Genomic DNA, 24,759 nt, shown 5'->3' on the forward strand with positions numbered 1-24,759 from the left:
TGTTGATGCTTTAGATCAAGTTAGGCACACTGTGCAAAGCTGAGTTTATAATCTTTGTACCTGTGCAGGTTTGTCTGCTATTTAAAGGAGAGTATTTGGAGACTCAGCCATAATAATAGTTTAAATTTTTTAAAGAAGGTATTGAGTAAAATATGTAGTAGTTACTGTTTAAATTATTGAGACAAATTGGCTTTCAGAATTTATTTAATGGAGATGTAACATCAATACATCAAATATTAAGCCAAGTACAAATAACAGCAAATATGTCTCTTCACATGTATGATTAGTTCTCACAACTAAATCACTGGTACTACAGTGATACAGAGGTGCACAGCCAGATCCCCTCTGCTGGCCCAAAACTTTCCTTTCTGCAGGTGTTATGAGTGTTGTGTGATGATGATTCATTCACAGGTAGTCAGTCCCTCTAGTAATTACTTCTTGCTGAAAGGAGTTGTCTTTTCCAAGGTTATGCCCCTTCCTAGGGACAGCCTCCATTCAGTGGTTGATGTGGGGACATAAAAGTCTCAGATTTCAACGTGGGACAGCGAGAAGAGCCATCATGGCTCCAGAGCTCCTGTAGGACGGGCTGAGGCCTTTGTTGCAATAGTGTCACCCTGTTCTGGGTGTTCCAGAGCAGACATTCCCCAGTTGATCTTCTATATGCAAATCTCTGTTCAAAATCTGTTTCCTAGGGAACCCTACCTAAGGCAGGGCTAATTTATTTTTTATTTCCATAAAAAATATTTACTAAATTGACAACTATATGATAATTGTTGAGTTATTGGTTTAGGCATTTGAGATACGAAGACATATTTCCTAATCTAAATTTTCAATTTATATGGGTAGGCAGGGCATATATATAAAACACTGCTAAACAATATATATACACTGTGAGCCAAATGTGTGAAAAAGAGAGTATATATTATAGGAAGTCAGGGAAGGGAGAGATCTGTCTTCTTGAGCTGTGAAAGATAAGCAGGATTGAAGTAAAAGGAGATAGTATTATTCCTGGTATGGTGTAAGGCAGTTTGTTCATACTCTTTAATAACATGTATCAGGTGGCACCATGATTTATATAGTTCACAGTCCTCTTTTTTCAACTGGAGTGTGAATTTCTCATTGATGGGTCCATATTATTCATCTTTGAATCCACAGAAAGTAGAATGTTTACTAATTTACTAAATATTTATGTAGCACTAATTAGTCAGATAGTATGCCAGGCACTGGACATTAGTATATAAATGAAGTATTGTCTCTGCTTTCCAGGAGCTTACTGTCCAGAGAGGAAGATTATTAATAGACACTTAAATAGATGATTTAGACACATCGTGACAAGTGATAGTCATTAAATAAATACGGATTTATTTAATGGATGTGCCATTTATATTCCAGGTGCAGTGCTGTTTATGGTGAAATAAGCAACAAAGTGCTCTGGGAGCACACAGCAGAGACCCTCAGCCCACATGGAGAAGAATATATTGTTTAATGAAGGCTTCCCATAGGAGGTGATGTTCAAGTGTGTCCTTAGGTGAGGGGACTCTCTTTCTTTGGGATCGGTTCTCTGAGAAGGACTCAGCTGAGAACTGTCAGCTGCTTTGCTTCTAGTAGCAGGTGGATTGAGTGCTTTCATTATGCACGTCATTTGGGCTGCACACAGCAGTATCCACCTTGGTGATTTGGTGAGAACAGAGGTTCTTAAGCTGGAGGGTACATTGGAATTATCTGGAGGGCTTTTTATTTTTATTCTTTAAAATTTTATTTATTTATTTATTTATTTATTTATTTATTTATTTATTTATTTATTTATTTATTTATTCTCAAGTTAGTAGATCCCAGGGGTGCATCACTTACGTGTGACACCCAGTGCTCATTCCAAGTGCCGCCTGGAGGGCATTTTAAAACATAGATTGGTAGGCCCCATCCTCAGGTTTTCTGATTTAGTAGATTAGGAGAGGGGCCCCAAATTTTCATATCTAACAAGTTCCAGTGACGCTGATGATGCTGGCTTAGGATCCACACTTTAAGAGCCACTGATGTAGAGAAAGCTGTATTTGAAATCCACTTCAGGTTGTTCATTGTGAGTAAGTAAAGTTTTGATAATATTTACCGAATAAGTATCACCAAGTTCAAGAATCCTCCTTACAACTGAGGGAGAAAAAACATGATTACAGTGCAATGTGATAAGTGCTGTAAGAAGTTAGTGCAAAGTGTTAGCAGGGTTTGAGAAGAAAATGGCTAATTTTTCCTTAGTGCATCATGAGAATCTTGACAAAGTAAGTGAAATTACCTTCTGGTTGTGAGTAAATTATTATCTTTGCATTTTAGTTTCCCTATTAGTAAAATGTAGATATTAATAATGATATCAGATGATGGTTGTTAGGGTTAATTAAGATAACACATGGGAAATTATCTTACAATTTGAAGTAATATTCAAAGTTCTAGCTTTTGTTCTTTGCTTGATTATCTTTCTAGAATTCTTTGCTTGCTTAAGTATTTATGACTGCACTGTTGTAGTAAAATAAATGATACTTTCATAGGCTTTCAGATTTTTTCTTTTGTTTTACTGGTAATACACAAGGAAACAGGATGGAAGCCGCTATTCACAGTCTAACTTAAATGAGAAGAATTAATTACAGTTTTCCTTTGTCATATAAACTTTGCCTTTATTACAAGAATTTGGAAAAGTTGAAAATTATTTATTGAGAGATAGGAACATTATCTAAACGATACGAGAATGGATGTACATTTGGTTAGAACTTCTATTCTTGGATTTAAATTTCATCTCTGGAATTTTTTTTATTTTTAAAAAAATAAATTTAATCTCTTTTGCCACATGATGGTAGTATTGCTTTTCTTGTTAAGCCACAAAAATAGATTTCAAATGCCAGTTGAAATCATAAAAAATTATATTTCTCCAAGGAGTCCTAACAATAAAAAATTAGTTTCATAAAGAAATAAGGACTCCTACACATTTATGTTATTTTTAAAGAGCAGGAAACATCAATGTCAGTGTTTCCTAAGGAGAATTGCCATTTCTTCTTTAGGAAACAGATCTTTGCATGTCAGGAACGTTCTCATCCTTTCTCTTCTTGCCAGAATTTTGTTTTAGGCATTGTCTTTCAAATTGCTGCCCCTTTTAATTGGGTTGACCAAGATAATTTATTTCCTTGTAAGCTGATGTAGATATTTATCTTGAAGAAGAGAAATTTTAAATGGCACTTATATTGGTTGTATTTTACATAATCTTTTATATCAGATTTAGAATTAGAAGCTAACTTAGAAGTTGTCTAGTGTGACCCTCGTTGCATGCAATAATTTTTTCTGTATCATCCAGAACAGATGGCCATGCAGTTTCTCAGCTGCCTCTAAAGATGCCCTTCAAGGCAGCCTCTATTCTTTGTAGGACCCCTAGTAAAAGAACTTGCTTGTTGTTGTGCTCAACATAATGTGGTGTTGCTTGGAAGCTGTGAAGCTTCTGTTTGCTTGAATTCAAAACCATTTCTTTTGTCTGGAGGCAACCATCTTGTTGAGAGAATGAGTCATCGGATAAAATTATGAAATGCAGTTTGCTGCATACTGTCGTCAGTCACAATCTGTCCCACAAATCAAAAAATATTGAAGAAATATAACAAGCTACATTTCATACTCTGAGAGATCTGGGTTTAATATGTCAGAAATTTATTTTCTTCATGACCATCATGGATTTACTGAAGTATTGAAACAACTAGGACTTTTGGTTGTCCTTTTCCCAGAAGGGCAGTATACATTAACATTAAATTTTACAATAAGGAGGTGTAGTAGAGGAAAATAAATTTCTTTGTCACCTTGTTAATTGGGGGGCATGGTGTGTTGAGAAGGCACACATGTCTCAGCAGGGCCTTGGTTATTTTCTCAGAGGATGCGTTTTCTATCACCTACTTGTTCACTGCTCTATAACCTGTTGAAGGTAAGATGGTAGGAGAGAGGTTTGTGCAAAGATTTAGACTGAGTAAACTGAACTTACAGGAGTCTGAATGGCAATGGGGTCACCATGGGTCCAGAATGCATTTCTCAGCTTTGTAGATTTAGAAATGTCCTCTTAATGGTTCAGCAAGGGGCTGATTATGCTCTGGGGGAACCCACCACATTAACTGATAGCAGAAGAGAATGTGATATAAACCTGAATGCTTCTTTATTACATTTCTCATGAGAAGTTCACCTGGAAGATAATTCACAGTGGTCATTGTCCATGCCATAGCATTTTGGTGGATATTACAGTATCAGCTCCCTGAGGGACACTATGCCAAGGTATAGAGATGAATCAGACCTTATACGACATGCTACTTCTGCAGATGGCTAATTACTTCCATTTTGTATTCATTTTGTTGGTTATAATTTCAGAGGGTGATATTTCTGACTCTGACCTCCTGAAGCTACTTATGCATGACAACTGCATAGATTGTTATGATTGTAAATTTTATGATGTCCAAATCTAAAAATTAAATATGAATCGTGTTTTTCAAGTGCATGCCATTAATAATGATTTTCTGTTATTACATAGCATTTTGACTAGAAAGATAAGGAAAAAAAATTGAATTTCCTCATATTTTGGTTAGACATGGCAGACATTGATTAAATAAGATATAAACAGTGAAAAAAATGGAGTACTAATGTGAGCACACAGAATTAGATAACAATTTAGTCTTTAAGAGGAAAGGTCAAATATTCATATAATGTCCATCTTCTTTAAAATATCAATGTTGCCTTTTTTTTACTTGATGAAGGGCATCTATCTGTATCTATATATCTATCTCTCTGTATATATTTGTTCACTCAGAAAAATTCATTAATGCTTAACAAATACCAAGGACTGTGTTAGGCATGGAAGAGACAAAAATAAATAAGATATTTATAACATAGTGGGAAAGACTAACAAGTAAACAGGCAATTCTAATTAAGTAGGATGTAAAGAAACACACAGTGCTACTGGTACTCGTGAGAGTGTTCTTAACCAGCTATTACATTCATCATTAATTCAGGGAAAGCACATTTCAGTAAATATGTTTTCATACTTTTCCATAGTCTTCCTTTTGTTCTATAAGACTAAGATAAGATAGATGATTATCCATAAAGATGAGATGCACTTATTGTGTGTGTTAACATATTGGTATAATTAAGGTCTTGATTATGGAAGTAATGGTCCCCAGAGAGTGGGGTGTGTGTGTGTGTGTGTGTGTGTGTGTGTGTGTGTGTGTGTACACCTATTTTTTTATATTTTTACTATTGGGAATTGGTGTTGTAATAATATTCTCCCAAATTTTCAGTATTTCCCCCAAACCATTCCACATTAAACATACAGCCTATATAAAAACTGGATGCTTAGAATGCAGGCACAGCTTCAGGCAAGTTTGTTAGAACCTGATTTTTGCTTACCACACGCACATAGGAACTCATCCAACCAGAGTGCTGCCTCAAAGCCCTTCCTATTAAGAAATTCAGAATCTACTACTGTATGGAAGTGTTTGTATGATATAAAGTAAGAGTCACTGTAGCAAAAGCAGAATATATGCTATGTCTATGTGATATATAAAGTTATTGTCCAAGATATTAGAGTCACAATTATTACATGCCTTATTTAGACAGCAGTATTTTAATATCCTTAATATGGACTAACAGAACATACTCTATTGCACTTTCTAGAACTTCAGAGAACAAAACCTTGGGCCAGTATGGATCCTTCTTTATTAAGCTGCAGAGAATCTGTGCTCTCAATCTGCATCATAGGGTATAGTTATATGAACTACTCAGTTCCTATCAATCACTTAACTAGTATAAATGGTAGTCAATAAAATTTCATCCATTCATTAACCTACCCAAATGGCATTTGTTGAGCTTCTATTATGTTCTAGGTGCTGTTGCAGATATTGGGTTTTCATGAATGAATAACATGTAATACTTATCTCCAGGGAGTTCTCATTTTATCATGGGAAGTAGATTTACTACTGATCTATCATGTGATAAGTATTATAATTATTTCTTGAACACAGTGACACAATGACTAAGAGAGGCAGGAGAAATATTGTCTATTACAGGTGGAGAAAGACTACAGATCAGAGGCCACATTTGTATTGTTTCTTGAAGAATGAATAAGAATTTTCTAGGTGGTTAGAATGAAGACATTGAGAAAATATTATGAGGTAAATTACATATGATTCATCTATTGTTTAAGTTCTATCTTTTAGAAATTCAGATGACTAGAAATTTCTATGCTTGGACTGTACCACCTTAGTTTTCTGCAGAAATACCTCCACTGGATTGGTTTAATATGGTGGTTACAGATTTCCCCAAGAAATTGCTATATAAAGAATATGGCTGCACTACTTGTAAGATGTTTTTGATTGGTAGCACATACTGACTTTTCAATGTGAGCAGTGTTTAGCAAACATTTTCTTCACCCTCTCCATAAGTAATTATCTTTTCTTGGTGTTAAATTGTTCTAACCCTTTATCATCTTTCTTAATTAAGATACATGTACTTCCTCTTTAATCTCCCTTTTTCACAGATAAAAGAGATCCTATCACATGTGGAAACTCTCAAAATCCCTCTCCTTGAACTACTAAGTTTTCTTTATCTTCATTTATCCTTCCCACTTTTCAAAGACTAACTTTTCCAAAAGAGCCTTCTAACCACTTATTTTCCAACTCATTTTTGGTATTTCATGTGATCAAATATTGCCTCTCTCCTAAAATCTCTATCTTTCTAACCAGTGCCATTTAGCCTATGAAGATGCTTAAGTCTTTTCATTGGCAAACAAGAGGAAAAGAATTTCAACTTTGGCTTTTCCTGTTTACCTTTCTTCATTTTAGATAATGCATAAGAAGCAAAAAAACTCCTGAGTAGTAGGTCCCATGGCCAAGTCATACTTCAGTTAAGTGGTGGGGAATGCTGAATACTTCCACAGCTCTGAATATGAATTCTGAGCTATCTTTATACATTTTCATTCTCACTTGAGACTGAAGGTTCTGGGTGGAATATCTAATCGCCCGAACTGGACCACTTATTTCAATAAACCCTGGTTGCTCTTCTTTGGTGAAAACATGACCCTTTGCCCTTCATATAAAGCAGGATTTCCCCTAAAACAAAACAAAAACAAACAAACAAAAAAACCAAGTGCTTTAGATGTTGAGCAGAAAAATAAAAATGTCCTGTCCCTTCACCCGTCATGATCACTCTGTCGCCCTTGTACCATTATCCACTCCCTTCTTGACACTTTTTCTTCACTTGACTTTTACATACCTCTCCTGTTTTTCTAATCTTGGAGTCTTCCTGTTACCAATAGATTAGGTAAAATAGTTAACATGGCATTCATTGTTCTTTATAATGATATCCTTTGGATTTTGAGTATTACATTCCCCTTTCCCTTCCAGCTCCTTATACTGCCATCCGATAACTTTGGTTTTTGATACAACTAATTACTTGTAATTCCTTTGGTATACCTTTACTTAGAGACATCCAGAAAAACATTTTTTCCTTTTCGTATTCTTCAAGGTTCATATCAATTGTGTGAAACCCTCCAGGATTTTCTCTGAGCAGAATTAATCTCCCTTCTCTGCCTTTCCTTGGTACTTTATCTAGTTAGTTTATGACTCTCTGACAAATAGATTCTTCAAAGGAAGACCATATCATATTGACATGTAGCACAATGTTAATTAAATGAATCTTTTAAAAAGTTTATTTATTTTTGAAAGAGAGAGAGAGAGAGAGAGAGAGAGAAGGAGCGAGAGGATGGGGGAGGGGCAGAAAGAGAGGGAGACACAGAATCCGAATCAGGTTCCAGGCTCTAGGCACAAAGCCCAGTGCAGGTCTTGAACCCACAAACTGCGAGATCATGACCTGAGCTGGAGTCAGATGCTTAGCTGATTGAGCCACCCAGTTGTCCTAGTTAAATGATTTTTGAATCTTAAATTCTTTCTGTACATATCCTGGGTATAAATTGTGTGGTAATAAAAACAAGATTGCAGTAACTGTTACTCCTTATCATCCAGGTTTTCAATTATTTAAAGTACCATTGTTTTTATTTACCATGCATAATTAAAACATTCCTAAAGTATCTTTCTCTCAAAGATCTGGACACACTTCAACAAACAAAGTTGGAGTCTTCTATTATGCTGAGGAGAGCACTATGGTAAAATAGGGAGAAGAGCATCTTTCTGTTGTGCTCCTATTATTTTCCAGGACAGAATAATCCTTTGGCTGCCAATAGCCTAATGTGATTGCTGGCTTAAAGTTTGGTAGTGTCTTTTCAAAACCGGTATAGCAAAATCCTGGATGGGCAGCGCTCCAGGAGCTACTATAAAAGCCCCTAAATTGCCACTCATACATAACTTTCAATGTTGTGCAGACATGTGCTGGCTATGGTTTGCCTCTTTGTAGACTGTGTAGTAATTTGGAGATGAACAGAATGTCTTTCTATTATTCTGGAATACTCTACCACTTACACAATTTCCACATCTTGAATAGGCAGGATTAGACCAGCAATAGCATGAACATTCATGTTAAGTAGGTGAATGCCATGCTATACTTAATCAGGTTCTCTATCAAATATGTCCTGAGCCCAGAGGAGATATTTTCTGATGTTTGTTAATCATTTTTAGGCAACAAATTGCCGAGTAGTTTTGAGTGATATACTGTACCATATACAGTATATAATGTTTACTGTTGGATAAGGAAATATCTATGAACAGGGAGATTAGTGTACTATCCACAAAATAAACTATATGAAAACAACCTGTAAACCAGTAGTAAATGAACTTTAAATAAATCTTTGTCATTAACTTCAGGCTGTAAGGTAATGATACAGGCATAATTAAATCTTTGGATAATGTAGATATCTGAAAAGTCACTCATAAAACACATTTCTATGTGATTCATATGCTTGTACAGTGTTCCAGTTTTAGAAATATAGACCTGAAGGGCATATAAACTCTGCAGGAAGAAAGGGAAAGAGATGATAAGAAAAAAAGAGAGATCAGAGAGATCTAGCAAAACAAAAACACAAACAAAAATTTTAAGGGTGACAGACTCCAACCAGCAAACCTGAAGGTGGACATAAACTTTATTTGCTCAATTTGGCAATGGTGGAAGAAAGCACAAAATGGCAGTGGGAGAATGGCTGTCCAATGGCAGCTGGCAGAGTTCTGGTTTTAACTCTTGGCATTATAATTCTCCGCTGTTTGAATTCTGCAAGTTCAAATTTTTCGGGAAAATATATTCCCTTTTATGATTCTTTGAAAATCTTTTACCCTCATGAAGAAATATATACAATAGCTTTAATCATTTGTGTTTCATAGATTGCCAGTGGTTTCTAACAAGCCATGTAAACCCAAAACAATAAGGTCACAACCAGGAAAACCTCTAATGATAATGATCAGAAACACATGCTGTCCACTGATTGAGTTAAACTTTTAGGATACTACTTTGTAAAACTGAAGTTACTCTTGTTTCTATAGTAAGTTTTTTAAAATAGTTTGTCAGAAAAAACTGTGAAAGACTGAAATGGGCAAAAACCAAAATTATTGGATCTTTTGTCTAGTGTTTTCTTCTAGGTTATTTCTGTCTTTCATGGTCTTTGGGCTATTTTATGACTTTATAAAGTTGTACAATTAAAATAGTAATGCAAATGATTCTTGTCCATAGAAGTGCAGATTATGTCCCCTGGAAAGGTGGTTGATTATTGCTCTGTAGGTATTAACCAGTTTTGCATCTATGAAGCAAATTCATTTCAGCATTCCTTATGGTTTATATCTAAATGTGGTTCTTTCAATTTCCCTTTTGTATCATTTGTAATATCTTATTGGTTCCCTCATTTAACTAGTTAAAATCTTTGCCACATGTGTTCTTTTTATATTTGTATGTATTTATCTTCTTAAAAATTATCTTTAACTGGTTATACTTATGATATTCCTAAAAATAGTTTAATATTGAGTGGTAATGTGGTTCTCTTCCTCTGTCTCATTCCTTCTCCCATATCCTCTCTCTGTTTCTTCTTTCTTTCCTTTAGTAAGTATTTATTGGGTGCATACTCTGTGCCAGGAATCTTAAGAAGCACTGGGTATGAAGAATCCAACCCCAATTTGCCTGTAACTTTTACTTTTTATTATGATCTAAAATGTGGGACAAATAAGACCATATGAGATAATAAAAGAATAAGACCTATGGGTTTAAAATAGACTTTGATTTAAATTTGGGTTCTACCTCCTTCCTACTCTGATTTTTGACAAATCACTCACCTTTTCTGAACTTCACTTCCTTCATTTTAAAAACTGGTTACACTAATACTAACCAGGCAGGGTTGTTGTTGGATAAAGTAAGATTATATATGTAACTGCTAAGTATTTAGATGGTACCTCATTCTTGGTAGGTACTCAGTGAATGTTAATTCCCATTAACCTTTCAACCTTCAGTGTTAATTCCCTCAACCTTCTTTTTCAATCCTCTTTTTGCCTAGTGCTCCCAACAAGTTATTATTGCTATTCTTATTTTATTGATACTGGAATCACAGGTCAAGCTTAATAAATAAGAATCTAGAATACTCAAAGTCTTGATTCAGTACCCAGATCAATGGGTCACATAAACTTGAAACAAAGAATAAGTTCACGGCCAGGAAAACCTCTAAAATGTTAAGAGCCATGCTTATGACTAAGGGACTAATAGTGTTAAATATGATTGTAAGAATGACCCTATTGTAGGAAGCATAATATTGGTCCACCTGGACAATTACAGATCAAAATTGTGAAAGCTAGAATTGCCCTGTCCAATCCCTACAAGCTAATGCTCGCCATCTTGTCTCTTTGTGCCCACAGTATTTCTTTACCCAGTTAATACTCAATCGTTGCTCTATTATTTTTCCCTCCAACTCTGCTTGTCAGTTTTCCCTTAGCAGCCATACATGTTTGCACCCTTCTCTTATAATCTTTTACTGGGTAGTTTAAAATTTTAAGTTATTTATAATCCAATGAATATTTAATGGAATATTTATTATGCACCTTCCAGTTGCCATTTTTCTATTACTGCAGTGACACTGAAGGATGGTAAAGATGCAAATGCCTATTTCTTGTGAGTTTAATCTAAGCTCCTTCTGTCCTGATATATCTTATCATTTTGTTTGGTAATTAGACTATTCTGATGATGCTGTAAAATACATCCCAGTTGTAAAGGGAAAAGTCATTATTTATCATTAGAGGGTAGGGAATATGCTCATTTTTCACTGCCCTTACCTGGGCAGCAAGGACAGAGTGATGCAATTTCAACTTGGAGGCCTGTGCTTGATGTGATTCTGGGATGGAACAAATAGCCATGAAATTAATCTGAGAATGCGCAGTCATTCTCTTGCCAGGGCTTGGCTGGCATCATCTTTGTATATGAAGTATAGCTTTCCAGGCTCTCAGCTTCCTCTGAGCATGAGCAAAGCAGAAGAAGATTTGTTCCTGTTACATATTGTCCTATAAAGGCTGAGGACTGGGACCAAAAGGAAACAAATTAATGAGGGGGGGGATGTCTTTTGAAGCCAAGGGGCTATAAATAGTACACTTCTGGCAGTGTTGTATTTATGAAGCAATGTTGTTACCTAATGTGAATTGGGAAAGAACTTGTGTAAGTCTAGTCCAGGGAAAAAGGAAAAAAAAACAGGCTTAACTCAGAGATTTTATATTATAAAAAAAAAAATGAAAAAAACTAAGTGTGGATGGAGGTCACTAGTTTTCAAGAAAGGACAGTCTCACTTTCTATTCACTCATTCAACTAATACTTACTGAACTCCAACTAAATACGGGACACTGTCTTGAGAAATAAACATTATTCTGGAATTTGGTAGATTTAGAGAAAAACTTCAGTGCATTCTAAGAGGGTTAACTCATTGATTATATAATTTACATATACATAATTAACCCCTTTGATTATTTGTTGAATTTTGTATTTTCCTCTAAGTTTAAAAATATATTTCCTTCTTCCTTAGGGAAGATGATTTATTAAATTAACATGTAGTCAATGTTTTCTTGCTACAGAATTTACCTTTGTTTATAACTTATATAAATAACGTCCTTGATAACAACAGAAGAAGCCTCAAAGAACAGACAGATATTTCAATACAAGCTGTGAAGTGATTAGTATCTTTCTTAGAGATGCCTAGGAATCTTCTAGAAAGATGTCCTTGCCTATCCATGGTTAAATGAGGAGGGATTGTGATGATCTGCTTCTGACATAAACTATGGATTGCCAAAGAGAAGATTAAGTCTGTAATTATTACTACTTTACTTGGTATTGCAGTGGTTTATTATGCTTCTTGATGTTAAGTAGATCATCAGTATTTTATGTCAGTTAAATGGGTGAATACATGTCAAGCACCTGGGAATAAGGTCTGTGACTTTGTAAACATGCATGACCTTGTCATTACTGGAGTTTTGTAGACACCTATAATCTCAGTTTCATGCATCCTACTCTCTGCCCTCTTTTGGGGTCATTCTATCAAATATTTGAATTTAACGATCTTTCAGCCCATTTGGAAGACAGTCCTTTGATCTTAACATTTTTTCACTGTCCCTTACTCCTTCATGATGTCACTTATCTTTTTACCCAGTTAATTGCTATTTTCATTCATTAATAGCCTTCCCTCTAATATATAGTTGTCTTACTCTTTTCTCTGTCATATGTTTTTGTGAAACTCTTAATACTGGTTATATCTGACATAGGGTTGTTTGCTCCAATGTAGATGAACAGGGCAGGAAAAAAACAAGAGGGCATGGGTGATAGCTTTCATTTGAAATTTATGATACAAACCTCTAATGCTCCCTGTCAATCACTGTACTTTCTGATGCAGTCACTTTCCCACTTCCTTAGTTAACTATCTTCTATCATCTTTTTCCTCCAATCTCTAAACCTTTTAACCATCTTTATTCTCAGTTGTTGACTTTCAGAAGATGGTTTTCAAAATTTCCCACAATCAGATTTAACCACTTGCCTGCTTAACCACCATTTCTTTACCTTTACTTTGCCTGACCCTTGCCATTATAGATTAACTGTCCCACTTATATCTAAGGATGGCATCTTTATCTGTGAGCTAGATTCCATCATTTCTTCGTACACAAGGACATGTTCCCAACAATTTTCTCCTCCTTCTCCCATATGAACAATTTCCTCCTCTTTATCTGATCATTCCTATCAACATAAACATGTTGTTTTTGTCCCATTTTAATGAGAAACCTTTGACCTCACCTTTTCTTTCTTCTGTAGCAAATCTCCCAGCAAGAGTTTATTTTCCTTTTGTTGTTTATTCTCATTCTTAAATTCAAGTCAGTTGGCTTTTGCCCCCAGTCACTCTACCAAAACTGTTCTTGCCAAGGTCCAAATAACCTTCAAATTATTGACAATCCTCAGTCTCTATTTGACTTAAACCATCAGCTGCTTTTGATAGACTTGGATCATTTTTTCCCTTAAATTGCTTTCTTTATTTCTTGATTACAATACCACATTTTCTTGGTTTTTCTATTACCTCTTATTTTTCTCCAAAAATCTTATCACCTTCCAATATACAGTTATATGTAATTTAGTTAATCATGTTTTTCTATATCACCACTGAGCCTTAGAACATGGACTTCATGAATGGGGTTTTATTTCGGTCTGTGTTTTTAATATTAAATCTTTAACACCTATAATGGTGTGCTTCACACCCATAGATGCTCAGTAAATATTATGTATACAAACAATAGCATTAGCGGTATTATTATTTTTATGTTATCCAAAGAAGTACAAATAATACATTTTTTAATTTTTTTTATTTTTTAAGGTTTGTTTGTTTATTCTGAGAGAAGGAAGGGACATAGAGAAAGTGAGAGAGAGAATCCCAAGCAGACCTTGCACTACCAGGGCAGAGCCTGATGCAGGGCTTGATTCCATGAAACGTGAGATCATGACTTGAGCCAAAATCAAGAGTCAGAAGCTCAACTGACTGAGCTACCCAGGCACCCCAAGAATATTTTTGATGAATTAATTAAGCATAGTATTTGAACTTTAAATATATTTTCTCTGGTGAGCGATAGATATTTCTAGGTTGTTTCATATGAGGAGTGAAAATTAATGTATTGGCATTTGAAAATTCCCAATATTTCCATTACTAAGAGTTTATGAAATTGGTGTACATTGTGTTAATATATCATTCTAGATAAAAGTTAAATTGGAAGAATAAACATTGAAAGAACACTTTGTGCTCTTTTATTTTATTTTCCATAATATTATCAAAGTGATGTTTCTAAAACATAAAACTACCTCTATCATGTCCTTGATGTAAAGCATTTCTGTTACTCATAATTACCTAGAATAGAAGATAACATTTTCAGGGTCTAATGTTTACTTGTATTTCCAGTTTTATCATTTCACCTTTGCTTCAAATATCAGTCTACTTGTAGTTTCTGGAATATTCCACAGTCTTTCATTTATGTTTTAAAATTCTTTCTGGAAATTCTAGCTTTCTTCTATAACCAGCATATTATAAGGCTCACCTCAAAGTTTACGCTTTCTCCTAGACACAGTTGTTGATTTGCTCAGCAGTTAGTCCTTGGTTTTCATAACACTTTATATCTCTGTTCGCACTTATCACATTATAATGTATTATTTTATGTGTTTTTTCCCTAAGGGATTGAGTTCGTTGAGATCAGGGTTAATCAGTAATCCATTTTTTCATCTTTTAAATTTTGAGATATAATTAAGAGTTACAGAAGAGTTGCAGTTTTACCCAGGTTCTTCTTTATACTAACATCTTACAAAACCATAAAATATATGCTAAAACTAAGAAATTAATCTTGGTAAAATGTTATTAACTACATAATTTGAATTTCATCTAGTGTTTCACCAGTGTTCTTTTTTGTCTTCTAGGATCCAATCCAGTATTTAGTTATCATGTTTCCTTATTGTTTCAATTGTGACAGTTCTTCAATCTTTCCTTGTCTTTCATGACTTTGGCACTTTTGAAGACTACTGGTCAGTTACTTTGCAGAATGTCTCTCAATTTGGGTTTGTCTGATGATTTCTCATGAGTAGGTTGGGTTATTGGGTTATGCATTATTGGGAAGGATGCCATAGAGGTAATGTGCCCCTCTCAGTGCATTTTAATGGCGGTTTCACAATGTTAACATGTATTAGCAGTGGTATTAACCTTGGTTAAGTGCCATCTGCTGGGATATTCTAAACATTACTATATTTCCCTTTGTAATTTGTAAATATTGTGGGAGAGTTATTTTGAAGCCATGCAGATACTCCATTTCTCTTAAGTTTTGCTCACTAATTACTGTCAGTGGATCTTGCCTAAAAACAAAACACTGTGGTGTTCTAATGGTGATTTTCTATTTCCTTCATTCTTTCTACATTAAAAAAATGTCTATTTATTTATTTGGGGAGAGAGAGAGAGAGAGAGAGAGAGAGAGAGAGAGAGAGAGAGAGAGAATCCTAAACAGGCTCCATACTGTCAGTGCAGAGCCTGTTACAGGGCTCGAACCACGAGATCATGACCTGAACTGAAACCAAGGTTCAGACGCTCAACTGACTGAGCCACACAGGTGCCCCTGTTCTTTGTATATTTCTTAACTGAAATCATTCTGTAAGAAGAATTGTTCTTTATCTGCCATTTATTTATTCAGTTATTTAGTTACATCAGTATGAACTGTTGGATTTTTAAAAAATCATTGGGTTATAATCCAATACACTGAATAATACATTTTATTGTTTAAATTGTTCCTAATTTGGTTTTTGAGAGCTCTTTCAGGTTGCCTCATTTATACTGGCTAATTCATGACACACATTTACGTTTGTTTCTACATTTGTACATCTCTCTGAATGTTTATGCTTTTGTAAAACTGCAACTCCATATTGATAGGTCTGATTTCAGTCCTATCCCACAGCTAATTTTAGCCTTCTTTCACTCCTTATTTTAAATGTCTTTAGTTCAACAGTTAGAAACATGCCTCTCATTATATATATTTGCTTATTTGTTCAACTCTTGTATACAGATAAAGTATTTTGAGAATTGGTAACACATAACCTTATAAACAAATTTACTATTCCAAATGGTGTTTGAGAATAGTTTCTTTTGCCTTTAGCTTTACAGTATCCTGTAAAAATAATTTAGTTTAGCACCTGTTTTTTCCAGTTCTCTTTGAGGTTATGAGATTTGTCTGTAATACAGTTAGATTCATTGCAGTCTGGGTTCCATCTTTCCCTTGACATCCTACTTTCAAATATTATCCCTTTGATGTATTTCTTCCATTCTTTGTGCTTTGTTGTCATACATTTTACTTCTACATATGCCATAAACACAAAATACGTTGCAGCTATTTTTGCTTTAGACAATCACATTTTTTTGGATAATTAAAAGTAAGAAAAATATTTTGCTTCTATTTTATTACCAGTGTTCTAGTCTTCATTTCTTTGTGTAAATCCCATATTCAGTGTGACATCATAATCATTCTACCTGGAGAACTTATACATAAAAGTAGGTAGAATGGCATAATGACTCCCCTGTATTTACCATGTAGCTTCCACATGCCAGTCTTTTGCCAATCTCTAACCTCTTTCCTTCAAGTTTATTTCCTCCCATTTATATCATGTGCTTTTTCTTTATCACTAGTATATAAATATTTCCCTCTAAATCTCCCTTCTTTTGGCCCCATTCACCAGAATAACCTACTTGTGGACACTTGACTGTAATAGATTTAGGTAAATTCTAACCATATATGATCTATAAAACCTAGCATATTCACTGTTGTTAGTGTAAAAAATGAGCTTAGCTCTTTGATTTCTGAACCCATTGACAAACCATGCTGGTTTAAGGTAGGCTCACCCAGCATTTGGAATGCTAAAATGTTAATATTTGTGATACTTGAGTTTATGTTAATGATAGGACAAAGCAATTTTACTGTGTATTTGTGTTTTTCGGAGATCAGATCATTTAAAACTTAAGTTCAATTTTAAATTGCTATTTTACTTCAATTTACATGTAACATAAATTTTTAAAACTCTTGCAAATTAGTACTTCATGTACAATTAAGAGTATGACAGGTATACCTGTAATTTATGCTAAACAACTGAGATAAGGAGTCAGAAGATAAAATTTAAAAAGAGAGGCACCTGGGTGGCTCAGTTGGTTGAATCTCTGACTCTTGATTTTGGCTCACATCATGATCTCCCAGTTCATGAGATTGAGCCCTGCATTGGGATCCGTGCTTTGAGCACGGATTGCTTGGGATTCTCTCTCTCCTTCTCTTTCTGCCCCTCCCACTTCAAAAAAAATCATTAAAAAAGAGAGAGAGAGATTTGTAAGCATCTCCTTAAAGTAAGAAGTTATTAATGTCTTTTCATTTGAAATCACTATTACAAAAATATGTTTTAATTGGAAAATTTAAACTGAATTCTCAATATTAGAATAAAGACACTCGATATTAGTCATTTATCCATTTATTAATGTAATATGCATTTATTGAGTAGAACTGTATGCTAGGCATTGAAAAATAAAAATAAGATATTCTTTGGTCAAGGAGCTTAGAATTTAGGGTATAAGCAGTTAAAGAATAGGAAGTTTGTCAGCTAAAGATGGGAGAAGATGGGGTGCCTGTGTGGCTCAGTTGATGAAACATCCAACTTTGGCTCAGGTCAAGATCTCATGGTTCATGGGTTCAAGCCCCACTTTGAGCTCTGTGTTGACAGCTCAGAACCTGGAGCCTGTTTCCGATTCTGTGTCTCCTTCCCTCTCTGCCTCTTCCTCTCTCTCTCTCTCTCAAAAATAAATAAACATTAAGAAAACAATTTGAATATGGGAGAAGGATATTCCAGGTAATAGGCATGGCTTAGAGAAATAAAAGATGTCAGAATTTTTGGAAACTGTAAGTAAATATGTGAGAACAGGAACTATGTCTAGTAACTCACTATTGTATCCCTAACACACAACATTACAGCTGTTCAATAAGTATTTCCTGAATTGATTGATTGATAAATACAATAGCAGATAAAGTTGTAAACCTCTTCTAAATGGGTTTATAGGCCATTTTGTTTTATAGCCCAACATTCACTGAAATGTATTTTATGGAACACTAACTATGGAAAAATAAGAGGTGTTAAAAGATCAACCAAAAAATCTCTAAGAAATACTGATTGCACAAATCAAAACAATTTTCTTTAAAGACTTCTCACACTTTAGTATGCTAATGTTATGATGACTAAGAGGCTTCAATTAAACTCTGTTTCCCAAACTTCTGTACCTGGAACACACCTACCCATGCAGTCAAACACTGTACCTAGGACTATGCTTGGTACTGTGTGCATTGAGAAAGTCTACTCTAGGCAACAGAGATCCATTAAGAGTTTTAGGTAGGAAATTGAACTATGGTCATAGCTGTTTTTTGGAAAACTCCCTTTACATGTTAGAGGAATAGAATGAAGGGGTGCCTGGGTGGCTCAGTTGGTTGAGTGTCTGACTTCAGCTCAGGTCATGCTCTTGCGGTCCATGAGTTTGAGCACCTCATCGGGCTCTGTGCTGACAGCTCAGAGCCTGGAGCCTGCTTCCGATTCTATGTCTCCATCTCTCTCTGCCCGTCCCACGCTCATGCTCTGTCTCTCTCGCTCTGTCAAAAATAAATTAACATTAAAAAAATTTTTTTTTTAAAAAGGAATAGAATGAAGATAATTTAGTAACTAAATTGATGTGGATGTGTTAGAGAAAGTACCTTGAATGATTTCCAAGTTTCCTTCTTGGTGGCTAAGAGGGGATGCCAGTAAAAAAGGATACAGTATATAGGATGAAAAGTTTGGAAAGGAAATAATACAATTGAACTTTAAACACAATTGTCTTAAGTGGACAGCCTAGAGTAACTATTTAGGCTACAGTTAGATTTGTTTATATCTTAGAAGGGACCAGAGATCATAGTAAAAACTCTGGAAATGGCTTTTCAAGAGCTCAGAATGTTATATCCTTCCTCTCTCATAGCCATTTAGATATTTAGTATCAGTTATTATGGCACAGCTTTCTCTTCTCCAGGCTAAATAAACCTAGTTGCCTCAAACATTCCTAGTGTGAAATCCTATCTGGACCATTTTCCCCATGCAGTTCCTTCCTTTGAATGAACTATAAATCATCAATGTTTGCCATAGGATGTGGTGCCTCACTGAACTTTATACTTCTAAAATTTTATATGTTATTACTTTATTGTGTATGTTTTCCTGTATATCCATAACTTTTTCCTTCTTCAAACTTGCTCTAAGTCATTTACTACTTACTCCTATCCAATTCTTAAGTAGCTATGCCCTTTGAATGAAAACCCCTCTCCAGTAAGCGGTCACCATATGAGATCTATCTGCCCTTGGAATCCTTACTTTGTCTTGCTTAAGTGTTGAGCCTTCCTGTTGGAGCTTGATGTTGTACTTGATGTTTCAGACTATTTCTTGTTTTCTAGCAGCCTCACTTATTAAGACTGGCTTCAGCTTATATTCTGCTAGGTCTGCAGCAAATAGCCCATTTCATGTACCCCTATTTCTGACCTGAGTTTCTGCATGTCCACCCAGGATCTTCCACTTTGAAACAACCAATTTCTAAGACTCATCCAGAACAGATTAGACAGTACTATATGCCAATTTACTTGTCAGCAGGAGCCATATCTTATTCTTTGTACTCCCAGTGTCTAGTACAACACTGGACACCAGTGATATTTAATGGGTGAATGGATGGATGGATGGGTGGTTGAAAGAAGGAGCTCTGCTCTGACCATATTATAATGTAAAACATTTTATGTTTGTACATAAAATTTTTCTTGAAACAAGAGTGTTGATACTGGGAAACCAGTGCTGTATTAGGGAAAGTCCTGATTAACTGAATTAATTTTCTTTCCTAAGATTAAGGAAGGAGAGATAACTACAAGAGTATTTAGGCATTCTTTTACATTTTTTTTTTGAGGACCTACTACATGAAAGCATTGGAGTTGGCATTTTTCACATAATTTTCACATTACTCTGTGAAGTAGATATTATTATTCTTATTTTACAGATGAGAAAACTGAAGCTTAGCTTAAATGGCTAAAGCTTATGAATGGCAAAGGTGAGATTGAATCCTAGGTCTTTTGACTCTGATTTAGTTTTTCTTCACACTCTGAAGCATGTTCTCAGTATCTTTAATAAGTTCTACATCACAAAACTTATTATTTCTTTATCTTTTTATATTTTTTAATTTGAAAGGCAGACCATGAAAGGCTGAAAAATATCTGAGAATTTGCTTTATAGGAACATTGATTATATTTTAGTAATTGGATGCTCTTATTATTTTCCTGGAGAAAAACTTTTAAGATCAAGCCTGCTTTTGGTTCCTATAGTGCTATACTAAGAGGGTACAATGCTAGAGTGACTCAGAAACAATGATCTGTTTATTGCTATCATTTTGTAATCTGGTGAAGAGACAATGCTGATGCATACAGATATAAGAAGATGCATTTTGTTGAAATACTTCAGATTGTGGCTAGAAAAAGTGAAGAGTTATTGGTTGATGAGACCTGAGTAAATATATTATATCACAATTGTTAAATAATACTATATAAAGTTTCATGGTAGAGTTGGTTCAAGTAAACTCTTGCCTGGCTAAATTTGACTTTTTGTTTAGACACTGGATTCTGTAATAATCACTACAAGTAAACAGTTAAGATTTTCTTCTAAATCTAGGAAGAAAGGGAAGAGTTACTAGTTCTCTAATTTTTAGCTACAATAGACTTAACAATAAAATTCTATAATTTATTATCATTTATTGGGTATGCTATGTCAGATTCCTAATTTATTCTCCCAAGAATCTTATGGGGGGGGGAGTTTACATTTTCCTGGAGATAAAATTGAGGCTCAAAGAGATTAAATAATTTACCTGGGATGTGAAGCTGGGATTTGAACCAAGATCTAACTGAATATACTCACCTTATGTCCATTCTATGAACATTAATAATGTTCTTTGAACATGGACATCTGTCTTTCCAAAATTCTCCTCTTAAGAACTCTAATGACTGTGTTACGGAAAAAAATTTTTTCAGCTAAAGTCATAAAGTATATGTTTTTATCAATTAAATATTTAAAGTTGTACCTCATTACTGTAGGTCTCTATGCAATATATTTATTACTGCTATACATTGGGCTTTGTGTGTGTGTGTATGTGTGTGTGTGTGTGTGTGTGTGTGTGTGTGTGTGTGTAGAAAAACAAAGGTGGCTGAGAAGTGTCTTTACATTACTCAGTGGGTTTTGCTGAAATAAACCTTTTCATAACTAGGACAAATGTTCTTCCTGAGATATCCCTCGGTATGTTTTCTGCAGGACTCCGTTTTCTGGGTGATGTGTTCACTTTGATGACTTTCTTTTTGGATTTCTATTGAGTTTTTCTTTTCTGATTCCCATGTGATATCTCTTATTGGTTTATATCTCTTGACCTTTGAAAGATCAAGTAGATCAGGGTAGAAATGGAAACATTGAAGGGATGGTTTAAGGGAGAAATGGTAGGATGAAAAGAAGGCTTTCTCTTGTCCTCCTATGGCCATGGGAGGATATAATGAGACTGAGTCTGGTTTCACCTCTCAGATACATGACTATTATTTGCAGATGGGAGTTATGATGTATATCAGGAACTAAATTTAGGGATCCAGGTTCATTGAGGGATGTCAAGATTTAAAACATTTTCTTATAGGTGTTATCTTATGTGAACAGAAAAAGATTTCCTGATTTGGGAGATTATCTTGATTAGGGCCTTGACTAGTGGGATATATGACACTGGTAGGAAAGGAGATTATTTTTTGGAGCTCATTCATGAGCCTTATAAGATCACCTGGAGAACCACAACCCATTTGGAGCAATCTGACCTTGGCAGGTATGGGGAGTCATTTCTCCATTTCTTCTTTCAGGGAAGGTCTGCTCAAAGAGCTTCAAAGAACATTGGCTAGAGGCAAAGTGTCTAGCACAGGGAAGGCATCTTGGTGGGTGTTTCTAGGGAGTAGGAATGTATTGCTTTAGGCAGAGCCTAACAGTTCTCTTTGTTTGAATTGGAATTGCAATTATTGGTACATGGGATGGCTTTAGCTCTATTTCTAAGTAAATAGATTTACTTTATCTGTTTACCTGTCTCTCCATCTGTCTGTCCGTCTGTCATCTACCATTTTCCATCCTTTGTCAATTAATCAATCTTGTTTCTATGCCAGGATGGACAGAATAGAAAATGATGTTTATGATTATATATGTCAGGGAAATTAGAATGTGAGTTTAATCATAAATAAGGGAGTGGTAAAAATCTAGCAGAAATAAGAAATAGAGAAGTATAGGGGTTCATATATCAGGCACATATTCTCTTGGGCTGAGTGGAGAAAAAAATTAGCAGATTTATTGCAAACCCAAAGTTGAAGCAAGAAATTTTAAAAAGTTTTACCTAGGACACTTTGGATCTCAGAGCTGTTTGGTTCCAGACAAAATGAAAACACAGTCAGTAAATAAAAGATGCAACATTGGTATGAGAATAAAAGCTGCTTAAGCTTTGGAGGGAGAGTATCAAAAACCCAGAATGGAAGTGCATTCACTTAGACTAGTTTTTAATTTTGCAATAGAATGAGAGACTTTGAGAGAATTAAAAAAGGAAGGAAGATACTCAAATGAAATCAATAATGCTAATTCTTATATGTTTCTTAGTTTTGTTTCTTTTTGGGAACTGCCTCACCATTAGATCATATCCATACCTTCTCTGTGGTGAGGCTGGGGATGGCAGAGAGAGTTGGAGGGCGGGTGGAGGAGATCTAGGTTTTGTCAGTAGATCATCTTCTCCTCTGCAGTTACTGTGATTGGCCCATGGTTGGACACCTGCCTTAGACAAAGGCAACTGGTATTCTTCTCTGATAGACATACTGAGCAAAAGTCCCTCTACTTTTAAAAACATAGGGGCTAAGGACCATATTTGTTGACACATGGAAAGAGTTTACCTTAGTACAGGCCAATATAGGAGAAACAATAACTGAAAAATGATGATAGAGATAGGGAAAAGAGGCAGGCAGGGAGAGAGAGAGAAGGGGAGGAAAGAGAAAGGTGAGGGGAGAGATAAGCATGAATTGATAACATCTTTTTTTTCCATTTTTTTAATGTTTATTTTTGAGAGAGAGAGAATGAGTGGGAGAGGGGCAAGAAAGAGGGGGAGAGAGAGAGTCTCAAGCAGAGCCCAATGCGTGGCTTGAACTAACGAACTGTGAGGTCATGACTTAAGCTGAATTCAAGAGTAGGACATTTAACTGACTTAGCCACGCAGGTGCCCCTTGATGACATCTTTTTAACTCCTAGACTAAGCTATGCCTGAAGTTAGCATCCCTTGAGCTTTCCAATTGCATAGGTTGTTTTTATTTATGGGTTTGAATTCAATTTTTGTTGCTTGCAAAGATAAAAGGCTCAGAGAAAATGGAGAAGCAAATTATGAAACAGATTAGAATTTTTAAAACCCAGCTGAACATGAATAAAAGGAATAGGGTGAGCACAGAGGAAGTACATTTAGCAACAGAAAGAGGAATGACAGAAAAGGATGTTCTCTACTGTTTAAAGTACATAGTCCTGAGTAATTCTAAAGTAGAGAAAAGAGTTTGGGAGGAGAGTCCATCCATGGTTGAGTACATATCATTTTTCTCTGGGATTATGAATGTACTGACTTGTAAAGTATCAGTAATAGCAATTCTAATTAAAACATATTTTGAGGAAAGTCTATAACCAGGGCAAATGTAGGAGGAAAAAGTGTAACTTTCCTGGCCTCAAGAATTATGGGCTGATGGAATTCTAAAGAAAGAATAGCATCTCTTCTCCTGGGAAGAAACCATATTGAATGGAGGATTGGAACATTAGGAATCAAAAAGATATGGAAATGGGGAACTAGGGAGGTTGAATATAGGAAGAAGAATGTCTTTGGAAAGACCTTAGGACCAGAGAATCCGTTATTATATCTTTATAAATTTTATTAGAGGTTAAGGGTATTCCAGATATAATTATGAAAAAAATAGAAGCAATCAATGTATAGGTTAGTGGGACAATGGTTTTAACCTTTTTTGTTTTCTTTTTCTTTTTTTTTTTTGCTAACAGCAGAACTCTTTTCAAGAAAACCCTTAGGCAACATTCTAACACATAAACCAATAAAATGGCAATCGGGAGTGGGATTCTGGACTTCTACTAGCTTGGTGTGCTATTCTGTGTCTCCTTTTGAAAACACTGGGGCCCCAATGCACACAATATGAAAACTACTGTTCTATACCAAAGGCATTTTTGAGGCTTAGTCCAGTACTCATTGATCTGTGACCATAGCCCTGGCTTTTAGTAAACACCATGTACTTGCCAGCTATAATGATATGTAAGATCTGTATTTCTGCATGATCTATATTTCTAAGAACCCTGCTGGAGTGGCTAAAGCCACAGCAGGTAGCTGGCTGTAGATTTGTAGATTGAGATCCTATCACTTCAACTCTATTTTTCTGTGGTTGTGGCCAACAAAGAAGTGCTTTGTAAACGTGCAAACAGCTTCAAGAACACAATGGGTTTATTTTGATAGCGCTTCTTTCAGTGATGATGCACAATGCTTATGATCTTTCCTTCCAACCACATAAACCCATCCTACACACACACACACACACACACACACACACACACACACTTTCCCTCCCTCCCTCCCTCCAGATTCTTATTTATCTTTCAAGTTTCAGTGTAACATCTCCT

The 24,759-nt window shown here is 35.2% G+C and overlaps 1 long non-coding RNA gene across 3 annotated transcripts in view; it reads left to right on the plus strand.

Moving 5' to 3' along the window:
* Positions 1-24,759, plus strand: part of LOC113599318 (uncharacterized) — a 272,963-nt gene that overhangs the window by 83,366 nt on the left and 164,838 nt on the right. For 2 of the 3 annotated variants that reach the window (XR_008294944.1, XR_008294942.1), the window contains exon 7: positions 1,393-23,163. This is a non-coding gene — a long non-coding RNA (uncharacterized LOC113599318). Of the gene's footprint in view, positions 1-1,392; positions 23,164-24,759 lie in introns of those variants that run through there. The other variant, XR_008294943.1, reaches the window with a different exon arrangement.

The sequence above is a fragment of the Acinonyx jubatus genome, chromosome C1 (genome assembly GCF_027475565.1).
Source record: "Acinonyx jubatus isolate Ajub_Pintada_27869175 chromosome C1, VMU_Ajub_asm_v1.0, whole genome shotgun sequence".
NCBI lineage: Eukaryota > Metazoa > Chordata > Mammalia > Carnivora > Felidae > Acinonyx > Acinonyx jubatus.